The 24,277-nt window shown below is 52.5% G+C and overlaps 1 pseudogene; it reads right to left on the minus strand.

Annotated features, from left to right (window-relative positions):
• Nucleotides 1–22,114: 22,114 nt before the first annotated feature.
• Nucleotides 22,115–22,315, minus strand: LOC140394626 (U2 spliceosomal RNA; annotated as a pseudogene).
• Between the last annotated feature and the right edge of the window lie 1,962 nt (nucleotides 22,316–24,277).

Consider the following 24,277-nt stretch of genomic DNA (forward strand, 5'->3'; position numbering starts at 1 on the left):
TCCTTCTTTAAGCGGGTGAATAGGATTGTGACGGGATTTGTGTGGGCGAATAAAACCCCGCGAGTCAAAAGGGTAGCCGGGGGGGACGGGGACGGGGGGGACGGGACGGGGGGGGGGGGGGGGACTGGCTCTGCCAAACCTCTGCGGTTATTACTGGGCGGCCAATGTGGCCATGATCAGGAAATGGATGATAGAGGAGTGGGCGGCGTGGGGGCGGTTGGAGGCGGCGTCGTGTAGAGGCACCAGTCTAGGGGCACTTGTTACGGCTCCGCTGCCGTTCTCGCCGGCGCGATACACCACTAGTCCGGTGGTGACGGCGGCACTGAGGATCTGGGGGCAGTGGAGGAGACACAGGGGAGAGGAGGGGGCCTCGGTGTGGAACCCGATACGGAATAGCCACAGATTTGCTCCGGGTAGGTTGGATGTGGGGTACCAAGGCTGGTATAGGGCAGGTATTAGAAGGATGGGGGACCTATTTATAGACGGGACTTTCCCTAGCATGCAGGCACTGGAGGAGAAGTTCGGCCCCAGGAATGCGTTCAGGTACCTCCAGGTTCGGGACTTTCTTGGAAAACAGGTGGGGACATTCCCGCGGCTGCCCCCACATAGGATCCAGGATAGGGTGGTGTCTGGCGTCTGGGTAGGGGAGGGGAAGGTGTCGGACATGTACCAGGAGCTGCAGGAGGTGGAGGAAGCCTCAGTGGGGGAGTTGAAGGATAAGTGGGAGGAGGAGCTGGGCAAGGAGCTGGATGAGGGCCTGTGGGCCGATGCCCTGGGCTGGGTGAACTCCTCCTCATCATGTGCCAGGCTCGGATTAATCCAGTTTAAGGTGGTGCATCGGACGCATATAACGGCGGCAAGAATGGGTTGGTTTTTTGGGGTGGAGGACAGGTGCCCGAGGTGTGGGGGGAGTCCGGCGAATCATGCCCATATGTTTTCGGCATGCCCGGCGCTTAAAGGATTCTGGCAGGGGTTTGCGAGGGTGGTGTCTAGGATTTTGAACACTCGGGTGAAGGTGAGCCCAACAGTAGCGATATTTGGGGTGTCGGAGGATCCGGGAGTGCAGGAAGCGAAAGAGGCCGAGGTACTGGCCTTTGCCTCCCAAGTAGCCCGGAGACGGATCTTGCTAATGTGGAGGGACTCGAATCCTCCGGGTGTGGAGACCTGGGTTAGCGATATGGCGGGGTTCCTCAGCCTGGAGCGAATAAAGTTCACCTTGAGAGGGTCCTTGATGGGGTTCTCCCGGCGGTGGCAACCTTTCCTTGACTTTCTAGGGGAGCAGTAAGTGTCAGCAGCAGCATCCTGGGGGGGGGGGGGGGGGGGGGGGGGTGTCAGGTGGGGGTACTGTTGATATAATGTGAGTTGGGGCATGGAGACTAAATCCACCTTGTTTTGTTAAAAAAAAATGTTCTGTTGTGTAAGTAGTTTCATTGTAAGCTTTGGGCTATGTTTATCGTTATTTTTTAATTACTATCTGTATTTCTATTTTTGTTATGTAAAAACGCTCATTGGAAAAACTTTAATAAAACATTTATTAAAAAAACAAAATGTTGAACCCACATTTCCTTCTTTATCTTTCACAGGGGCAGAATGATAAGTGTTTCTGCCGCATAGCTGTGTGGTGGTCTTATACACTGTGCTCATCTCTCCCCCGGACAACAACTTGCTCGGTTTCACCAGCCATCTCCTCAGAAAGTCCCTCTTGTCTCTTTGTGCAAGCCTACTTGTGACAACAATAAACATTATCATTATTCTTTACTTCCTTAACTGTGTTTTTTTTAACTCCCTGGACCTACTCTTGGAGTACTTAATAATCTCTGTTTCAGCTTTTTCCTCTCATCAATCTTCCTCCATGCGTCGGCCGTTATCCACTCCTTGTTCTTCTTTATTCTAAGTCCAATTACCTTATCGGCAGCTTCTTTATACACTCTCTTGATGTTGTCCCACTTCTTTGTCACACCTTGGTCTTCTCTCACAGCTGAAGTTGCTAGTTCCTCAAAATGACTCCTTACCTCTAAGACAGAAACTCTCTTGGTGTCATGAGATTTTAGCTTGTTGAGGACGAGGTGTTTCCTGCTCTCTCCCTGTGTTACCATCTTTCAGAGTTTTAGCTTGATGCTTGCTGCAACCAGATAGTGTTCACTGCCAGCATCGACATCATGATATGTATGATCATTCTCGAAGAGGTCTTCTCCACTTACTGTTAATGAGGATCTGACCACAGATCTGGTTGACTGTTTGACCATCTGTTGACCCTCAGGTAAGTTTGTGTATATTCCTACGGGGGAAGATGGCTCCTCCAATGACCCAGCTGTTACTTGAACAGAAACCTATGAGGTGTTTGCCGTTAATGTTTGCAACACCACATCCACGTTTTTCCATAGCTTATTCACAATCGGTGTTATCTGACTCAACTTTCCCCTATGACCAAGAACATGTCACGTTGAGGGATTTTAGACACTGTTTGCTTTAGTACCTTATATCAGTTGTCTTTGTCCTCATCTTGTTAGTTGGTGAATAGCACTGTATGATAGTGAATTTACTCGACTTCGAGTTGAAGCATGCTCTGAACATTTGCTCGCCAGTGAGCTCCCATTCGACCAAGGTCTTGACCTTCTCCTTGCAAACTATTACAACGTGTATGTGTGCACCCTTTGACCTAGAATAAAGGACATCATTGTTCACTTAGCACCCAAACCAATCCAGCGACTTTCATTAATATCAAGGATGTCAAGATAGTGGGTGCGATTTAATGGGAAAAAAACAGAAACCCGTTTTGGGCCGGTTTAGCAGGGTGTTTCTCGGTACCTGTTACACAGAGAACGGCCCAGCTGTCAAACAGGACTCTGATTTTGTTCTGGCCTTGACGAAGGACGCCCCACCGAGGCAGCACTTACCTTAATTTCTTAATATAGAAAGAGATTGTGGCGCCAGTTTTAAATGCCGCCTTGATCTCGCGACCCCTCCACCACCACCACCACCACGGCCCCGAGAACTCCCCATCTCCAATGTCCCAAAGTACTTGTTAGGGGTTCCTCGAGCCCTCACCCCACCTAAGGACAAGGGCACCCCATTGCGGACAGGACCCAGATTGCAACATCTTGCGAGATCTGCGAGGCACAATGGCCACATTGGGAATCCTGCGGGGGGGGGGGGGGGGGGGGGGCTTTCCTGGGATCTACCGGCCACATCCCACTCTGATTCCTGTGGGACACAGCCGATAGATTGCGCCCATTGTACCGTGTGTCTGTTGCAGTAATGTTATTACAAGAATTTCGGTTAAATTATCCAGATTGTCAATCTGCAATGCTGTGATGAAGGGGTTAACAGCGAGGCACACGGTGATGTAACCGATGGGAGGGGCTGGGTTTGTTTTTGGTTTAGATTTCAGCCCTGCTGTTGTTCATGGTTTCATTTTTAGAGTTCTGCCCTTTTCTGAGGAAAAGAGGTGTGTTTCTCTGATTGACTTCTGAAAGCTTCTCTCCCAAGGACTTTGTGAATAAATCTGTAAGCCACTGAGTGTTAACTTTATTAATAAATGGCATTTGACCTGTGAGTGTGGATTTTGCTTAACAGAACCTTTAGAAGTCGATGGGAAAGTAAGCTCAAAGACCTTTCTTTACTTGGTTTTAGAACTGTTTAACTGTTAATTGAATAGCTGTTTTTATTCCTTGGATATTAATGGTGTTAATCCTGTGTTAATAGTAAAGTTTGTTTTAATATCAAAGATCCCTAGGTGTCAGAGGAATAACTCCTGGAGCAAAATATTCTTTCCTCACAGTTTCCAAATTGAAAAACTGTTGGGGTCTTGTCTGGTTTACGAATATAAATTGGGGTCTGGTCCAGGTTTCGTAACAAGAGATAAAGTTTTTTTTCCGATGTAATGATGTGAAACAACTGTAGGAAAGGGTGGTGGGAGCAGATTCTATTATCGTAGCAATTTTCACCAGGGAAATAGGTGGATATTTGAAAAGCAAAGCGATGGAAGGGTTAAAGGGAAGATTGGGGAAATGGGACAAATTGAATAGTTCTTTGGAAGAGCTGTTTCAACACAGTGGACTGAATGACCTCCCTCTGCGCTGTGTTATTCTACAAGGGATGAACACTGCACTATCTGCTTCACTACATTTACAAACATAGATGCAATGGTGTGACTGACTCCCTGAAGATTCCTGAAATAACCATCTAGGTTAAAGGTTTAGAGCCCTAAACATTAGACAAATGTTCCATGAGTTCGCTGTACTAAAAAAAGGTCTAATGGATATAATGCACTCGGATGGCATTCAGTATAGTGCTCCTGGATTAACCTCCCTGTTGTGTATACTACTTCTCAAGAAGTTAATTTGAGTTCCATTAAACTGCAACAAAGTACAAGTGACTTAGCACTTTGATGCAATTGACATGGTCTAAATGGTGCTTTTAATATTTTTTCATTGCTCGGTTGTCTTTGGATCTGTTACATAATTTATAACACTTCCCACTTGGTAATAAATTGGAAAACCAATTAATGTCACAAGAACATGCAGACGTTACTTTTCAGGACATTTTCTCCTCCGAAAGCATCATGAAAAAGGAATGAAGGAGAATGTTTTGCAAATCATTACTAATTCGGGAAGGAAATGGTAAAGTGGACGAGGAATGGCCGACCCACTGCTCCTATTCTCTGTTTCTAGAAATGTTCCAAACATTCTTTTTATTTATTCTTTTATGGGACGCAGGTCAGGTTTCATGCTTCAATGGATCCCTGGCGGTTTCACCACGCGACGAGCCATTAGTCAGCCGTTCTTGGGGCGCACGGCTTTCCGACACCAATTGGAAAGCAAAAGGACTCATTGCCCACTTAGATTATGCTTGACTGTTAGCCAATTTCAATATTTTTGTATCAGGTGAAAAGAAATGATCGAAGTAAATGACGAAAGAAAGGCCGTTTTTAAAGTCCCGATGGTTTTTCTCCAGGGTCGCAGTGTCCTGGAGATTGATCCTCAATTCCTCGAGACTCCAGGCTGATCCTGAAGGGTTGGCAATCCGAGGGGCAGCTGTCATTGGCAAGGTCAGCATGTGTTGTCCATCCCAAATTGCCCTTGAGCTGAGGGCAGCTCAGAGTGAACTGTGGCATTATGGGAATGTTCAGAATACAAAGGGTTAATGTTATACCATAATTAACCACTAGATGGAGCTAGATGCAGAACTATATAAGGCACTGACTCACAGGCTTTCAGGAGAAGACTGGAGAAGGCAAGAGAGGAGAGCATAGGAGCAGTGAGAGAGATCAGAGTACAGTTATAGATAGAGTGTAGAGACTAGTGTTAGTTGAGTGTAGATTGTAGATGACAAGATTATTGTTTACTATAGGAGTAAGTGGTCGAGCTCTAATAAGTCGCGTAAATAAATGTTAGTGTTATTAATGAACTTTGCTTCTGTGGTCTTTGTGAACACTACGACCTCCAGCTTGAGAACGAGAATCACAAAGATAACCGCATCAACTACATTGCCGTTGGTCTGGAGTCACATGTAGGTCAGACCAGGTGAGGACAGCAGATTTCATTCCCTACAAGACATCAGTGAGCCAGATAGTGTTTTTAGTATAACAATGATTTCAGGCTCACCATTATTGAGACTCGTTGTGCATTCATCGGAGATGATGCCAGCGGCTGTTTGCGTGTTAAGGTAAAGTCGCCATAGTCCCAGATGACCATAGGCTGCTTCCCCCTTTGAGGGTGGGGCGGGGGGGGGAGGGGGTGGGGCGGAGCTGACTGGTGGTGATTTAACCTGAGGATCACCACACCTCAGGCGAGGGGCAAGTTTGAGAAGGTGGGGCCGTCATGAATAACCTCAGCGGGTCGGGGAATTGAACCCACACTGCTGGCCTCGTTCTGCATCACAAACCAGCTGTCCAGCCAACTGAGCTAATGGGAGTCTAACAATCTGCAGTGTTAACATCTTCTGAATAAAGCTCTCCATTTTGGTTGAATCTCCGGGGCCTGCAGACTCAATATTGAATCCACCACATGAGACATAGGGCGGGATTTTCTGTGCAACCCTCCGCGTGTTTTTCGGCAGTGGAGGCAGCCAGCCAGCCGGACTTTCTGGTCCCGCCGTTGTCAGCGAGACTTCCCGTTGAACGCACCCCATGTCGCCTGGAAACCTGAGGCGGGGGTGCGCCGTCGGTGGGACCGGAATATCCCGCCAGTGTGACCAGCCGGTAAATTCCGCCCCAACCTTTCAATTACAGATTTATTAATTGAATTTAAATTCCACCAACCAGAATGGCAACAACGTCATCCTTAATCATGACACCTCTTCAGTCAAAGTCGATTAATAACACGTTCTACCTTCTGGGAAAAGGAGTATGAAAGGTCTCAAAGGGAGAATACTTTGAGGGAGGAGGGACAGGAAAGTGGGGAGAAGGAGGAGGGGAGGAGGCAAAAAGAGGGGAAGAGGAAAGGGGAGGTACAGGACAGGAATGAAAAGGGAATTGAAAGGAGTTAAGGAAATATGTCTGAAGTATCATTGCTTTGTAGAACCATTGAAAAAAAATCAACCGGGGGGGGTTAGTACCTGGGAGCAAACTGTCGCAGGTTTGTGATTAAAATTAAGAATCATAACAGACCATGCCTACTGGGTCCCAAGCCCAGAACAAGTGCCACTTAACTGAGGTGCCCAATGGATCCATGTGCCCAGAGGTCATGCAGCTGATGGGGAAAATTGCACTCTGCCCATTTCTGTATATGACTTGGATCATGAACAGTTGGATGCACAATTTCTGCAAGATACCTTTCATGCCCAGCAGATAATTAGTTTTATTTGAGTCTCTTTTGCATAATTTAAAAGAAAGGCTTATTTTCTTCCAATCCACAGCCAATTAACCTCTCTAGTTCTGTGGCATCAGAGGTTTCCGAGTTGAGTTCTTTGTCAGGGCCACATTAATTTTCCTGTTAAGAAGTTTATGGTTGTACTTTGTGGAGTTTATGCGATGTGGATGGGATATTTTTCAAGGGCGATGCTAGAGGAGAACAGCTTTGTTAGAGATGTGGAGAACATGGAAAAGAACCAAGACACGGCCCTGTCAGATAACCTGGCACTAGTCACACTTGCAATACTGCTTGTCGATGTGGTCTTGGAAATAATAAGATGTAGGCCTTTAATTCACGAAAATGGTTGGAAGGTCAGATGTCCCGCCCCTGGACATGGCACATACCATATTCACAGGGGGGGATTGGTGGGAATGCGGGTGGTACTAATGTGCACATCCATGTTTCACGGAGGCAACCGCATATGTTTTTAAAATAAATTTAGAGCAGCCAATGATTTTTCTTTTTCCAATTAAGGGACAATTTAGCATGGCCAATCCACCTAACCAGCACATCTTTGGGTTGTGGGGATGAAACCCACGCAGTCATTGGAAGAATATGCAAACTCCACATGGCCAGTCATCCAGGGCCGGGATTCAAACCCGGGGCCTCAGCGCCACAGTCCCAGTGCTAACCACTGCGCCACATGCCACCCTGCAACTGCATATGTTAAAGCACAACAACATCAGGGTGAATGATGTTTGCTGGTAGGATGTCCAAAACATGGGGCGAAATTCTCCGTTATCGGCGTAAACTCCGCCGATCGGCGCAAAAAACGGCGCAAATCCCACTTGCGTCACGTCATAAAAATGGGCCGATAGTCTGCGGCCCGAAATGGGCTAGCAGCGACGTAACGGGATCCGCGCTTGCGCAGTGGATCACGCCGTGCAGCGTCATACGCGCTGCACGGCGTGACGGCTCATAAGGCCGCGCAGCTCCCCCCCACCCGACCGGAACAGCCGACCGCAACACCCGACTTGATGGCTGGCCGTCGCTCAGCCCCGAGGTTCGAGTCACGCGATGTGGAGGCGCTCCTGGATGCGGTGGAGCAGAGGAGGGACGCCCTGTATCCCGGGCACGGCCGCAGAGTTGCCCCACGCCACAGCCGGCGTCTGTGGAGGGAGGTGGCAGAGGCCGTCACCGCTGTGGCCCTAACACCACGGACAGGCACCCAGTGCCACAAGAAGGTGAACGACCTCGTCAGAGCAGGCAGGGTGAGCGTCCCCCATATCCCCCATATCCCCTCTCCCCCCAAATCCCCCCCTCCCCCATATCCCCCCTCTCCCATATCCCCTCCTCCCCCATATCCCCCATATCCCCCCTCCCCCATATCCCCCCTCCCCCATATCCCCCCCCTCCCCCATATCCCCCCTCCCCCATATCCCCCATATCCCCCCTCCCCCATATCCCCCATATCCCCCCTCCCCCATATCCCCCATATTCCCCCCTCCCCCATATCCCCCCTCCCCCATATCCCCCATATCCCCCCTCCCCATATTCCCCATATCCCCCCTCCCCCGTATCCCCCCTCCCACATATCCCCCCTCCCCATATCCCCCATATCCCCCTCCCCCCATATCCCCCATATCCCCCCTCCCCCATATCCCCCATATTCCCCCCTCCCACATATCCCCCCTCCCCCATATCCCCCATATTCCCCCCTCCCCCATATCCCCCCCTCCCCTATATCCCCCTCTCCCGTATCACCTGATCACTGCCTGAGGTCTAACCATGCATGCTTCATTGTGTATCGCAGGACCAAACGTCCAGGCACCCATCCCCGCAGATGCAGACCGCCCGCAGGATGCCCCTCGGAGACCACGGGAGACGGAGAGACCCGCACCCTCCAGCATGCGACGCCTGCAGGATGCCCCTCTGAGACCACGGGAGACGGAGAGACCCGAACCCTCCAGCATGCGACGCCCGCAGGATGCCCCTCGGAGACCACGGGAGACGGAGAGACCCGAACCCTCCAGCATGCGACGCCCGCAGGATGCCCCTCGGAGACCACGGGAGACGGAGAGACCCGAACCCTCCAGCATGCGACGCCCGCAGGATGCCCCTCGGAGACCACGGGAGACGGAGAGACCCGAACCCTCCAGCATGCGACGCCCGCAGGATGCCCCTCGGAGACCACGGGAGACGGAGAGACCCGAACCCTCCAGCATGCGACGCCCGCAGGATGCCCCTCGGAGACCACGGGAGACGGAGAGACCTGGAGCAACAGGGAGACGACACCCCCGTCACGTGCGGGAGCGACCACCCAGCGATGAGGGGGGCAGCCACAGGCCCCCGTCACATCCGAGCCAGGACACCACTACCCAGGACACCACTATCCAGGACAACCCCTACCCGGGACACCACTACCCAGGACACCCCTACCCGGGACACCACTACCCGGGACAGCACTACCCGGGACAGCACTACCCGGGACAGCACTACCCGGGACAGCACTACCCAGGACACCCCTACCCGGGAAGACGAAATACCGGACAGTGACTCAGAGTGGATGGGTGGAGACGAACCCCCACCCCAAAGTGCCATGGACTCAGAGTGGGACGAAGAGCACGACACAACGCCACTGCTGTCACCAACACCCTCCACCATCGCAGAAACACTCACCACGGTTGGGCACTTTAGTGATGAGGCGTCTGGTACACTCACTGGTGCGCACAACACAGCCGTCCCGGTACAGCAGGTGGAGGTAGGAGCAGCAGAGGGACCGGGCGGTCGGAGGGCAGCCCAGGCCAAGCGAACATCTGCCGCCCAGGTGGATCCCGGGTTCCTGCAGTTACCACACCCACACATAGATCCGATGCAACCACCGACACGGAGACGAGCGAATAGGGTGACGGGTGGCTTGCGGCAGCTGCGGTCGCAGGTGGAGGAGTCCACCCGCGTCCAGGAACTGGGAGTGGTCCCGGTCATGCGTGCCACCCAGGCTGACACCGCACGGGTGGCGTCCGCGGTGGAGGCAATGGGTGCGACGGTGTCAGACATGGGGAACGGTTTGCGAGGCCTGGGGCCTTCCGTGCAGGCGGCGTCTGTGGCCCAGGAAATGGCTGCCCTCTCACAGGAGGCCATGAGCCAGTGCCAGCGCCAGATGGCAGAGGCGCTCAACGCCATAGCCCAGTCTCAGCAGGCCATGGCCCAGTCTCAGCAGGCCATAGCCCAGTCTCTGCAGGCCATGGCCCAGTCTCTGCAGGCCATGGCCCAGTCTCAGCAGGCCATCGCTGAGGGCATCGGCGCCAGTGGCCATGTGCGAGCTGGCGTCGCACTGTCGCAGACAGGGTTCGACAACCCCCTGGGCTCCATGGCTGCAAACCTGCAGACCCCTGTCGATACCAGCACGGGCCTCCAGGACTGGCAGCGCCAGATGTCGGGGGCGCGTCGGATGGCCAGTCCGTTCGCATCCCCCACCCATATAGAGGCCTGGGGGCCATCGGGCACCCCGAGGGAGGAGGAGGTGGTGTGGTCCGTCCCGGCTCCCTCTGTAGGGGAGGTCCCGGTACACCGCGACACCTCGGACTCCCCCCCTTCCGTCCCAGGTGCATCGGGTGGGCAACGGGCAGGACAGGCTGGCAGCTCGCCATCCCAGTCACCCGGGCCGCAGCCTGGCCCATCTAGGCCAGGACGCCCCAGGAAACGACCGCCAAAGGGATCCAGTGTCAGAGGGCAGGAATCACAGGAGTCCACCTCCAGTTCTGCGGTACCGTCTGGGGAACCACGTAGACGTAGTCAAAGGGCCCGTAAGGCCAAACAATTAGACACTGAGTAAGTTGGCACGGGTGCAGGGCACAGATGAGTTTTAGGCGCTAGGGCACGTGCATGAACTCCTTTGGTTATTAAAGTCAATGTTACACCTACCGAAGCTGCCTTTGTGCTCTGTCCAAAGTGTGCGGGGGTGTCATGTACGTTGAGCGCAAGTGTGTGTGTGAGGGGTGGTCTTACCTCAGCCCCAGGTGAGTCTGCCCCCTTCCCCCTGGGCCGCCATCAACATCCCCCGGGCAGAGGACGGGACCGTGCGCTGCAGTGTCACAGCCGCATGCAGGGATGGTCCGGGTGGATGGTGGTACTGTGGCCATGGGTCAGACATAGTCCAACGATGTAGAGCCAGGAGCTCATCGGAGGCGGGTTGTCATCATTCTCCATGGCCTGCGATAGACACGCGTCCACCCGCAACTGGGTGAGCCCGGCCCGTTGTGCCGCCGGTGGATCGGCAATTGGGAGTGGGGGGGTGGTGTGCATGCGGGTGGGGTGTGTGGGGTTGGGGAGGGGGGTGAGGGTGCTGGGTGGGTGGATGGGTGGGGGGTGTGGGTGGTCGGCTGTTGTCATGGTGTGCGGTCTGTGGCCATACTACCCGATTCCCACGCCCATCTAGTCAGTGAAGCGGGCGTCTATCAGTCTGTCCCGTGCCCGCTGGGCCAGCCGGTAACGGTGGACAGCCACCCGTCTGTGTCTACCCCGTCTGCCCTGACCATTGCCCCCATCCCCCTCATCTGGGGAGGACTGGGCCTCTTCCTGCTGCTCCTCCACTCCGCCCTCCTCTGCCTGCGGCACATCGCCCCTCTGCTGGGCTATGTTGTGCAGGACGCAGCACACCACAATGATGCGGCCGACCCTATCTGAGCGATACTGGAGGGCGCCCCCAGAGAGGTCCAGGCACCTGAAACGCATCTTCAGCACGCCAAAGCACCTCTCGATCACTCCCCTTGTCGCTACATGGGCATCATTGTAGCGGTTCTCCGCCTCATTGCGTGGCCTCCGTATAGGCGTCATCAGCCACGATCGCAATGGGTAGCCCCTGTCGCCCAGCAACCAGCCCCTCAGCCGGGGATGGCGTCCCTCGTACATGCCGGGGATGGATGACCGCGACAACACGAATGAGTCGTGTACACTGCCTGGGTGACGGGCGCAGACGTGCAGGATCATCATGCGGTGGTCGCAGACCACCTGTACGTTCATCGAATAGGTCCCCTTCCTATTAGTGAACACGGCCCTGTTATCTGCAGGTGGTCGCACGGCGACGTGCATCCCATCGATCGCGCCCTGGACCATGGGGAACCCGGCAACGGCAGAGAAGCCCACGGCCCGGGCATCTTGGCTGGCCCGGTCCACGGGGAAGCGGATGTAGCGGTGCGCCATGGCATAAAGGGCATCTGTCACTGCCCGGATGCACCGATGCACCGATGTCTGCGATATGCCGGACAGGTCCCCACTCGGTGCCTGGAATGACCCCGTTGCATAAAAGTTCAGGGCCACCGTAACCTTGACGGACACGGGGAGAGGGTGTCCCCCGCCAGTGCCACGCGGTGACAGGTGTGCCAGCAGGTGGCAGATGTGTGTCACGGTTTCCCGGCTCATCCGGAGTCTCCTCCTGCATTCCCGGTCCGTGAGGTCCTGGTATGACTGCCGGGGCCGGTACACACGGGGCGCCCTCGGGTGCCTCCGTTGCCGTGGGGCCGCGACGTCCTCCTCCCCCTCCTCGTCCTGTCGGTCAGGTGTCCATCCAGCCTGGGCGGCTGCCACCTGCCCCTCTGCGGCAGCCTGCGCCGCCTCTCTGGCACGCTCCTCCTCCTCCTCCTCCTCATCCAGGGCAACATAGACATGAGCGGCTGCCACCACGGCGGCCAACATCGCTGGATGGTCTGAAAATATGACGGCCTGGTGGGGGGGAGGGGAACGACGACATGTCATCATTGCCCATATCCCCTCCTCCCCCCAGCCAGGTGGCATGGACCGCATGGGTCCAACTGTTGGAGGCTGGCACCTGGCCAGGTGGACCAACTCATTTGCCCTCCCATCACACACCCCGGCACGGACCCCCCCCAACCTCCACCCCGGCACGGCCCCCCTCCCCAACCCCCAACCTCCACCCCAGCACGGACCCCCCCCCAACCTCCACCCCAGCACGGACCCCCCCCCAACCTCCACCCCGGCACGGACCCCCTCCCCAACCCCCAACCTCCACCCCGGCACGGACCCCCTCCCCAACTCCCAACCTCCACCCCAGCACGGACCCCCCCCCCAACCTCCACCCCGGCACGGACCCCCTACACAACCCCCAACCTCCACCCCGGCACGGACCCCCCCCCCCAACCTCCACCCCAGCACGGACCCCCCCCCAACCTCCACCCCGGCACGGACCGCCTCCCCAACCTCCACCCCGGCACGGACCCCCTCCCCAACCTCCACCCCGGCACGGACCCCCCCCCAACCTCCACCCCAGCACGGACCCCCCCCCAACCTCCACCCCGGCACGGACCCCCTCCCCAACCCCCAACCTCCACCCCGGCACGGACCCCCTCCCCAACCCCCAACCTCCACCCCAGCACGGACCCCCCCGCAACCTCCACCCCGGCACGGACCCCCTCCACAACCCCCAACCTCCACCCTGGCACGGACCCCCTCCCCAAACTCCACCCCGGCACGGACCCCCTCCCCAACCTCCACCCCGGCACGGACCCCCTCCCCAACCTCCACCCCGGCACGGACCCCCCCCCCAACCTCCACCCCAGCACGGACCCCCCCCCCAACCTCCACCCCGGCACGGACCCCCTCCCCAACCCCCAACCTCCACCCCGGCACGGACCCCCCTCCCCAACCCCCAACCTCCACCCCAGCACGGACCCCCCCCCCAACCTCCACCCCGGCACGGACCCCCTCCACAACCCCCAACCTCCACCCCGGCACGGACCCCCTCCCCAAACTCCACCCCGGCACGGACCCCCTCCCCAACCTCCACCCCGGCACGGACCCCCTCCCCAACCTCCACCCCGGCACGGACCCCCCCCAACCTCCACCCCAGCACGGACCCCCCCCAACCTCCACCCCGGCACGGACCCCCTCCCCAACCCCCAACCTCCACCCCAGCACGGACCCCCCCCAACCTCCACCCCGGCACGGACCCCCTCCACAACCCCCAACCTCCACCCCGGCACGGACCCCCTCCACAAGCCCCAACCTCCACCCCGGCACGGACCCCCTCCCGGCACTCCCCCGGAGCCCAGCCTACTCTAACCCCCCCCCCCACCCCCCCCCCCCGCCGCACACACACACAAGCCGAGACACACCTCTCCTCAGGCAATCAGTCTGCGGCCACGCCATTTCCTGCCCAGAGCCAACCCCCCAGGCCGTCACTCACCTCCTCGCGGGTCGGCGTGAGCCTGGAGCACCGGGTCACGCCGATGAAAAGGAGGTTTGATTGACGTCAACGTGAACGGTCATCACGTCGACGGGACTTCGGCCCATCCGGAAGGGAGAATATCGGCAGGCCGAAAATTGGCTGCCTTGCGCAGACCCGTGACATTCTCCGCGGCAGCGGCGCCATTAACGCCCCGCCGACTTTTCTCCCTTCGGAGACTTCGGCGGGGGCGGGGGCGGGATTCACGGCGGCCAACGGCCATTCTCCGACCCGGCGGGGGGTCGGAGAATGACGCCCATGGCTTGTGCACATTAGTCATCATAGAATTTCTAAACTTATTGAAGGGGTGGGGTAACTTTTGGTTTACTTCCTGGGCACCTTTTGGCGAGGTTAAGTGCCCATTAGGAGAAGTAAGGACTCTTTTGCAATTGTTAAAATAGATGTAAATATGCAGAAGAAGTGCATGCACTTGTTGGAGCTGTCAATAATATGATCACGACAGCTGTCAGAAAGAACTGTCCAAAGGGTCAAGGCATTTAAAACTGTTTTAGATCATTGAAAAACAGCCTGCAGGGTTAAATAAATCAGTGCTTGCTGTTTCACTCTGTCTGTTGAAATAGGCCTGTGGGTTAGCATTACAGGATTAGTGCTGCATGACTGATCTGTCAATCTTTCATTATCACAGTAGGGTGCTTGTCAGTACATAGCTTTATTGACAGTTCTGAACACTTTGAAATGGAAACAGGTATTTAGCAATGAGCTTGGATATTTTAAAATAGTGAATTCATCAATAGACACTGAAGAACTTTAATTAATCTCAGCATTGGTCCTGAGGTTTGCCCCTTGCGGATACAGGGTGAGTTTGGCATGGTAGATATAAGGGCAAAGGGTGATGTGTGGGGACATGTGTGGGCATGGGTTGGCCCTATGGTGGCAAAAGGGCTGTGAAAGGACTTGGGGGTGGGTGGAGGGGCAGGAGGTGGTGTAGATATTCCTGCGGTTAAGTGTAGTCTCGTATAGACCTTAACTCAGTAGAAATTTGCACTACATGTCTCAGATGCGTAATGAAATCTTTATTGTGTCTATTGATTATAATTGAGAGTTTAAAATCTTCTTGAGGTTACAAATCAAATGTTCTCAAGAAAGCCCCTGCAGAAGGCTTTAAGAGATATAAACTTAGTAGCGTACAAACAAATTGAACTTTCAAAAATACAATAATGGTTTCTTGGTCAAAGCAAAACAGCTTGCGCAGACTTGAAGTTAGAGTGGAAATATGAAAATAAGAAATAAGATAGTAGATAGTCAAGCATATAGTATAGAGTGGTCCCGGAATGGAAAATGGCTGCCTGGACCTCTATCTTTAAGGGAAATGTTATCAATCTGAATCCATCTGTTCCTACCCTTGTAAGGTGCTGATTTGCTTGGATGACTCTCAAATGCATTTGATTGGATGGTTAATTGTCAATCATCAATGTGTAACATAGATATGACTATGTTGCATCTTTGGGTGTTTTCTGTGTGTTGGAATGTAAACTTACACTTATTATCAGGTCTGGTATTTGCTGACTGCTGTACTATTCCCATTTTGAACAATGGTAGGTTCATGTTAACTCTGGTGCTCATTTTGACCTTCAGTAGAAATTGTTACATTTGCTTCTGGTTGGACTGCAAATGTTTCGAAATCCGTGCTTTTATTATTGCAAGCGATCCGATTTTGTAATCTGAGGTTGTGGTTGCAGTCTTACGAAGGGATCCATTTTAAAAATGAATTTTGAACTGGGCTTTAGTATTTACATCAAAATGGCTAAATCAATGATCCTTTTACCTATCAGAAATTGCTGGTTTCCTTCAGGTGGCATGGGCTTGGACGGATGGAGCATGGGGAGTGTTAGGGGTGAGGGCTGTCTTATGCTTTATTGTCTATTTTCTAAAACCTCAACAGTGCCGATGCCCCTCGGCAGGCATTGCGCCCATCCCACCTCTGCATACGGCAGCCTCCACACGGTTTCCGGGATGGCCCACCGGAACTCCCATTTTCACCCGCCCTCTCCCCAGGCTAAAGGTCGGAACTGCCTGGCCATTTCCTCCTGGGCTGAGCTTGTGGAGGCACCAATTGTCCTGAACCTGTGCCCCTGACCCGTGAGTGATAATTCAGGCTGTAATCTCACCTCCCGGGCTGTTCAAGGAGACAAAAGGGTTTCCAGGCTCTTGGAATGATGCCATGAGGGTGCTAGCAGAGTTTAGGAAAGTTTTCAACGGGGTAACCACACAGGGAATCGAGGGGAGAATAAACTGGATTGAAAATTAGGGGCGGGGTTCTCTGATCCCCGCCGGGTTGGAGAATCGCCGGGGGGGGGGGGGGGGGGGGGGGGGTGAATCCCGCCCCCGCCAAATTCGCCGTTGACAGCGGTACCCCTGGCGATTCTCCGGCCCGCGATGAGCCAAATGGCCGCCCGTTTTTGGCCAGTTCCGCCGGCGTATATTACACCAGGTATTTGGCGGCGGGACCTGACTGCGCGGGCGGCCTCTGGGGTCCTCGGGGGGGGGGCCGCTGCCCCGGGAGGTGCCCCCCGGTCGCCTGGCACTCGATCGGAGCCCACTGATCCGCGGGCGGGCCTGTGCCGTGGCGGCATTCTATTCTTCCGCGTTGGCCGCTGTGGTCTCCGCGACGGCCGACGCGTTGATGAACCCACCCTGCGTATGCGCTGGGATGACACCAGCACACACTGGCTCTCCCGTGCATGTGCCAACTCGTGCCGGCCGGCAGAGGCCCTTCGGCGCCGGTTGGTGTGGCGTCAAGCCCCTTGCGCCGGCCGGCGGGACGCAAACCACACCGGCGCCGGCCTAGCCCCTTGAAGGTGCAGAGGATTCCGCACCTTCGGGGTGGCCCGACGCCAGAGTGGTTCCCGCCACTCCTTCCCGCCAGAGTTGCCCGTCCCGCTGATTCCCGCAGAATCCCGCCCTAGATAAGAAAGCAGAAACAGCATGGGAGTTAAACTGTTGTCCGTTAATATACTGCCACGAAATCGCTGTGTCTGTCTTGTGAATTAGTACAATCTTCATGCCAGGGTTTTGCATTTGGGAGCACTCAATAGTATATCTAAGTGGGATCTGCAACCTGCTGACTCTGAGCCGGGAATGCTACCATTGAACCAAAGCAGACAGCCTGATCAATATTCTTCACATTCTCCAAAGGCATGTATTGAGATGGCTGGTGATGTTCATCCTCAGTCATGGCTCTTCACTCCTGGAAACACAAATTGAATCCTGCTCCTGTATGAATCCTGGACGAAAAAGCCCTCTGAGAACACCTTGCAGCACTTCTGTGTTTTCCCGGGATTGGAATGGAAGAAATTCCACGCAGCTGAGAGTCAGCAAATGGCTCATCCCATGATTCTCTATTGACGACGATATAAAGATTTCTTCAGCCGATGTTAATCAATGCCCATTGCAGCGGGGACGTTATTACATGGGCCATAATAAACCTTTCAGATACAGTAAGATTAACTGCAACAATTGAATGTAGTTTTCTGACAGCAATAAGGGAGGAACATTCACTGAGCTTAGAGTAGGTCATTACGTCGACTGCTCCAAATTGAAACTGCTCAGTTTTAGGTGAAGTGAAATTTGTCGCATTGATCTCATGCTTTAACCTTTGTTCATTTGCTAAACATTTGTTATTGAATGGTGAGGTGCAGCCTCTACCAGTTCTGTACACCCCCTACCCACTCTGTACACCCCCGACCCATTCTGTAACCGCCCCCCCCCCCCCTCAATTCCACCCTGCCTTTTTGTAAGAACCATTTTGCAGTGCCTGTGTTCTCAAATGTTGCCATCAAGCAATGAACTGGTTAATGGGCAGAAGGGAGTCAAATTTCAATGTATTCCCCAGCGAACATCAATTCACAACATGCATCTGCTCAGAATTTGACATTTCAGTTAGCCTGTCTCAGTTCTGTAGGAAGCTGGAGTGAAAGACTGGGGATGGAGACATTGTGCAGGAGAGGAGAAATGGGACTGAATTCCACGTCTGCGGAACGGGGAATTTAAAAAATACCTAGTGCCAAGGAAATCAAGCAAACACGACAAAACCCTTCCCCCCACCACTGACGTTCCTCTGCAATGCTTTTTATATCTGAAGCCTGTGTCCCAGACAAGCACTAGCTGTCTTGCGGCACCGTGTGATATGAATTGACATTAGTGAGGTGTCCTGTCACAGCCCAGTGCTTGTATGATCAATCAAAACCTCATTGCCCCTAAGTGACCCCTCAACATCATGCTTTATTGAGCCCTATCCTTAATGTCACGAAGCAACTGCCAAAATAACCTTGGAAACAGCTTTGTTCTTGTTTCATTACAATAGGAAGCAATTTGAGACTCCAAAATGGAGGAATTTTAGGCAGTGATACAGAGATATTTTTCAAAGTGTTGAGAGGGCGCTATCACTTTCCCTGAGTAAGTAATTAACTATAATCCCCAGAGGACCCAAGTATCTTAACACCAGCGTGTGAATGGAGGTGCCAGGTCAATTGTTGGTTCAAATTTAGCTACAATTGCCTATGAATATAATGCTGATCTCTGGAGCCAAGGAAAGAGAGCGCTGTAGCCAGGCAAGTTAATGTTGAAGATTCCCTTGTGGCTCGTGTAACAGCTCGAATGACATTTTTCAAACTCTTTTCCGCAAATGTATGAAGTCAAAGGGGAAAAAAAGTGGCCTACATTTTTAATACCAGCCCAAAGAAGATGGTGCAAATCAATGCTAAATGGCTGTCGCCCTTACTGCGGTGGGTTTATTACCCTCTCCACTGCGGGGCAGCATTTTCAGCCTTTCCATTCCTCATTTGTGCTGTTCTGAGTTTTGGGTTGGAGTCCCACTCCTGCAATTTGAGCACAGAATCTAAGCTGCCTCTCCATTGCAGCATTGAATGTGAGCGTTCATGGGCCAAGGGGGAAGTGGTATCAATGTGAGGCCTGTGGTGTTCCTTTGTGTTGCTTATTTCAGGATGGTTGGCGCAGCGTTCACAAAGACCACAAAATAGCTTGAACTTAAACAAAGCTATAAGTTTATTAACAATACTAATTTGGATTTGACGCATACTCCTAAAGAATACACAGTTGATTATTAACATTTAAACTACACTCATCTACAGCTAATCTAAATACTGATATAAACTATGATCTTCTCTCACTTACACTATCTGGGCTTCTGACTCTCTCCAGCTAACCTCTGCATACATTCTCCCACAAGGCTTAGTATCACTGCTTCAAAGAGTTGTAACTGTAGCTCCCTCTAGTGGCTACTCTGGACACTTCATTAACCCTTGCAGTTCTTACAGTTATGATAATATCACAAGGCCTGGGCAATTGTGACCCCATTTGAATGTAGTAATTTGGAGGGATACACTTGCCACTTCCAATGCATTGTGAGGTCACCAGACTAATCCCTGGGATGGCAGGACTGTCCTAAGAGGTAATTGAGAAGACTGGTCCTGTATTCTCTAGAGTTTAGCAAGGGTTTGGGGATAGTGCAGGAATGTGATGTTGAGATAGAGATTATAAGCTATGATCTAGATGATGCGGTAGAGTCGAGGGGCTGAATGGCCCACTCCTGCTCCTTTGACTCTGGGCTAAATTCGGCGCTGATGTGGACACTGATGGACAGAAGTGGGAAATCAGAGCTCAGGGCCCTAAGAAAAAGACCCCAGCTGTTGAGGTTAAGTTGATTTGTGAAGGAGTTGAGGAGGTTGGGATGGAGGTCAGGAGAGGCCCATTGCCTTCTTATGGAGGACCGCTGTTCCTCCTGGTCCAAAAGGAAACATTAACACTTTAACAAACAAGCCTACCTGGGTTCTGCGATTGTGGGTTGCACAATGCCTTGTTAATGTCAGCAGACTCCGTCAATTCAATATCTCCGAGGTCCCTGTCTGTGACAAGTGGCCTCAACACAGCGAGAGCGCAGCAAGTAGACCCCAGCATCGATTTTAACCCCATCCCCCAAGTCATTGCAGCCAGATGGATGGGTTTAAAATCAAAACGTATGTGTACTACTGTGACCGACTCGACAAATCAAAAGGATTTTCAAATCTGCATCCGTTAGTGCGGTGATCTCTGACTGATGGGTAATCTGGAAGGGAGACAGCGATGTGGAAAGTTATTGGCGAAGTTCAACAGTTGTGGGAAAGTAGGTGAAATTCCAGTCCTTGTGCACCGTGTAAATTTAACAAAAGCACATGATGGATCTGGTGGGTTTTATTTCCCAGGGCTGGAATATATTAATGTACTCCTCTGCAGCAGCAGAAACGCTCTCATTGTGTCAGTGCTGAAGGCTTTGAGTAATCGGTGCAAGACAAGAGTTCAGGAGCACTGAGCGAGGCATTGTACTATTTTTATCTCCCAGTTACCTTCCGTTCCCTTGCAAAATTCCAGGACTACAGGAATGTTTAGTTACTTCTAATGCCATTCTCCACAATCTAAAGTACTAGTTGGTCGATAAGGGTTGACTTAGTCTTGCAACAATCTCGCAGGTAATGACAAGGTGCCAACAAGGTGGAGCCGGGGAGACAGGATGTATTTATGGAAGCAAATTTACTGGAGGCTTTGAGAAACAGTCTGGTTGGCAGCACTGATCGGAATCAGTCAGAAGGTGCAATGCTGACTTGGGTGTGTTACTGTCATAATCCCTCAGAGTATAGCTCTGGCAGGGTACACATCTGCTTCAAACTGCGTCTCCAGTCAGCACATTCATCACAAGGTGACACTGCAGTAAGCTAGGCGTGAGTGATACTGCAAGCTGATTGTACATGGCAGGGTACAACAGCAAACAAAGGTTTGCCCGTCCGCATTGTACCAGATTGTACCAAACAGACTGGCGTATAAAAATACAACAAACAGTATGGAATCCCTAACAAAAATAGCCTGTCAAATATTCCATTGAATGAATGCTCTCAGCATTTCTTCGGGTCTTAGATATTTGCAGGGCAAACCTGTATTTTGTGCAATATTAGACTTCTCCGACCATTTAGTGGTCATCTCTTACTTTACCATCTCAAACTTTAGCAGTCACACCTGACTTTTGACTGAAGGTTATTTTCTTGTCTCCTCGCTGGACACACGCAATGCAGGCTAGCGCTAAAAGCTGCCTGGGGTAAGTTTTGACTTTGTGTGACAGTGAGATAGCCAGATAGCAGCCTCTTTTGATTAAAAAAAATGTTAATTGAAGTCAAAACGGGCAGCGATGTGCAAGAAGGCTGCTGCTTGTATAATAATATGAAATGGCCGATAGCCAAAGTCAAAATGACTCCAATGTTACCCGCGTAAACATGCTTCTAATGTCACTGTGTTGCAGTCAATATGAGGGATGATGTGCTGTGGAGAATACAGCCTAAGTTCTGTGTTTATGCCTCTAAATTGCTGTCAAATAGGGAACATTGGGTATATCTGTCTACTGTTATTTGAGCTCCTTTTCCAGTTTCCCTGTGAGCAAGCATCATTTGCTAATTCTGGTGGGCAAACAAGGCCACGCCACAGGGCCACATCACGGAAGCTGACTCCATAATTATGCACAAGTGCAATATTTTGTGCCTCCTCCTATGTCTCCACCTCCTTCCCAAACCAAATTGAAGGGGTTCACTTAGTTTAACTTACCAGATGTAGACATCCTGCAGGATTGGGTGGAAAGTCTACATCATCCTCTACCAGGACGGGTTTGCCCTCCAAATATCTAAGACCCTAAGAAATGCTGTACAGTAAGAAGACTTACAACACCAGGTTAAAGTCCAACAGGTTTGTTTCGAATCACTAGCTTTCGGAGCACTGCTCCTTCCTCAGGCGAATTCGCTTTAACCTGGTGTTGTAAGATTTCTTACTGTGCTCATCCCAGTCCAACGCCGGCATCTCCACATCATGACTAAGAAATGCTGAGAGCATTACCGTCCACGGAAGCGACCGGGGACTATATCGGGCAGGGTGAGCAATAGTCAGCGTTGCACCAGATCCTGTTGTTTCATCTGGAATTTGGGGCCAAATGTTTTTTTTTAGAGCTTGTTTGTCTCATTAAGAAAAATACTTAAAAGTGTAATTCATAAAAAACATTGTTGATTATTTACAGACTGATATTTTTTTTAAATTACTTTATCAGAGTTAGAAAGCCAGAGTGTGGACAGGGGCAAACCCCTAATCCAGCTCCTTACCTGCTCCAAGAAAACAATTTAAATTCCAATTGAATCCAATTCATGGCCTGCTCAAGGGAGACATACCAGATCTGAGCCAAAAGGCCGAGCAGATACTACACTTGACCTTAGCCAAAAGGCCGAGAAGTGCTTTTTACAGATGGATATGCATCTTAGTACTCTGCACAAGGTTGCACTTCTGCACCCCACCACATCTCAGTTACGTAATCATTTGCCATTGCTTCATAGTTATGTCAGCATCAGGTGCTTCTGAAGTTTATCCTTTACTCTACATCTCCCACATCCACCCACTCCCCCCCACCCCCACACACACACAAGTCCTCCTCTAATTATATACATTGTCCTACATCCGCCACACTGACTGTGTGCACCAGATGAATCGTTGTGTTCCTGCAAGTACAGTGATGCTCGCCTGATAATACAGACATAACCACAGAGCAGGAACAACAGACGTACTCCTTCAACTGAACCTCATACTATTTACCCTGTCTTAAGCGTGCCGTGGCTCTGAACAGAAGGAAGAATATAAATCTTCATATTCTCCAAGATTCATAATCTTGGAGAAAAGTATTGAATTTACCAGCTACCAATTTGCCTTTTCAGGGTGAACTTCTTGCTTCAAAGAAAATTTGCGGTTTATGACAGCCTTTTGATGTGTGCCTCCGCAAACACTCCTCTTTCTCTCTCGCTATCACACATTAATCTGGAGCTTCCTTCCAGTTTCACAGGGGATATGTGAACCTGCCACTCAGAACTATCAAGTGGGACTTTTAGGGGGCGATTCTCTGAGCCCCGCACCGGCCCGGAGAATCGCCGCAATCGTGCCACGACGCCCCGATGCCGGCGCGCGATTCTCCGAGGTGTGGAGAATCGACGCCATTTGCGCCGGCGCGTTTGGCGCGGCGCCGGCCGTGGGCCGCTGGAATCGGGATTCTCCGGGCCGGATGGGCCGAGCGGCCGCACCGACACGACAGAGTTCCGCTGGCGCCATTCACACCTGGTCGCTGCCGGCGGGTACTCTGCGCGAACGGTCGGGGGTGGCCTGTGGGTGGGGGGGGCTCCTTCACCAGGGGGGGGCCTCCGATGGGGTCTAGCCCGCGATCGGGGCCCACTGATCGGCGGGCTGGCCTCTCCCCCCCGGGCCTACCTTCTAGCGCGGCCGGTCCCTGAACAACTGCGCATGTTGAGCCGGGGCCGGCGTGCTAGAGAAGTCCCCCGCGCATGCGCAGGTTGGCACGGTGCCCATTTGGCACCGCAAAAGGAGGCTGGAGCGACGTGAACCGCTACAGCGCTGTGCCGGCTCCCTGTGGGTGCCAGAATCGGTCATACCCGGGCCCGGTTCGCGCCATCGTGAAAAGCGACGGCGCTCACGACGGCACAAACACTTGGGCTCCATATTGGAGAATCGCCCCAACAAATGCAACCTAGTTTATCTATTGAAGGGACCGGTTAAGATTGTAGACTGCTGTCTCAGAGCATTCAACCACTGGAAGGATAACCTCAAAGGTTAGGCCCAGAGTATTTGGGCTAACATGACCTTTTCTTGTGATGTGGATGAGCAATTAATCCATGTAATCCCTGCAGTGCAGAAGGAGGCCATTTGGCCCATCAAGTCTGCATTGACCCTGCATTGACCCGACGGAGAACTGCACTTAAGCCCACCACCCTCCCCTATACCCGGAACCCAACCTAACCTTTTGGACAGTAAGTGGCAATCTATCTAACCTATTTTCACAAGGCCATGAAGGAGTCCGTACCAAGTAGTTCGAAGAAACTTAGATTACTTACAATAACTATTATATACATCACACAGTAGACCCCATAAGACCATAAGACATAGGAGCAGAATTAGGCCACTCGGCCCATCGGGTCTGCTCCGCCATTCAATCATGGCTGATATTTTCTCATTCCCATTCTCCTGCCTTCTCCCCATAACCCCTGATCCCCTTATTGATCAAGAACCTATCTATCTCTGTCTTAAGGACACTCAGTAATTTGGCCTCCACAGCCTTCTGCGGTAAAGAGTTCCACAGATTCACCACCCTCTGGCTGAAGAAATTCCTCCTCATCTCTGTTTTAAAGGATCGTCCCTT

The sequence above is a fragment of the Scyliorhinus torazame genome, chromosome 17 (genome assembly GCF_047496885.1).
Source record: "Scyliorhinus torazame isolate Kashiwa2021f chromosome 17, sScyTor2.1, whole genome shotgun sequence".
Lineage (NCBI taxonomy): Eukaryota > Metazoa > Chordata > Chondrichthyes > Carcharhiniformes > Scyliorhinidae > Scyliorhinus > Scyliorhinus torazame.